Genomic DNA, 494 nt, shown 5'->3' with positions numbered 1-494 from the left:
AAAGCGGGACCCCCCCCCCCAAAATGTGGGGACCCCTCCTAAATTTGGGACCCCCCCTCAATGCCCCCCCACCCCCTTTGGGCCCTTTCTCTCCAGGAATGGGCGGCGCTGGAGCCTGGGCCGCAGCCCCCCCCCTGAGGAGGGTGAGCCCCCCTGAGCCCCCCCCCCCCATAAAAATGGGGATCCCCCCTTATTTATCCCCCCCAGTAACGGAATCCCCTCGAAGTGGCCCCAAAAGAGGGGAGTCCCCCAACAATGCCCCCCCCCCCCAGGCATCAGGGACTGCCCCAAAATGGGCACCCCAATATTCAGCCCCCCCCCCTCCCCCAATGAGCCCCCCCCACCAAAATCCCCCCCAAGCCCATGAGCCCCCCAATAATGCCCCCCCCCAATAGTGCCCCCCCCAATAACGGGACCCCCCCCCCCCTTTTACCCCCCCTTGTCCCTCCCCATTTTGCCCCCCCCCAGCCCAGCTCCAGGACCTGCTGGGGGCT

The sequence above is a fragment of the Netta rufina genome (genome assembly GCF_964035555.1).
Source record: "Netta rufina genome assembly, chromosome: 35".
Taxonomy (NCBI): domain Eukaryota; kingdom Metazoa; phylum Chordata; class Aves; order Anseriformes; family Anatidae; genus Netta; species Netta rufina.
This window is presented reverse-complemented; position numbering follows the sequence as displayed.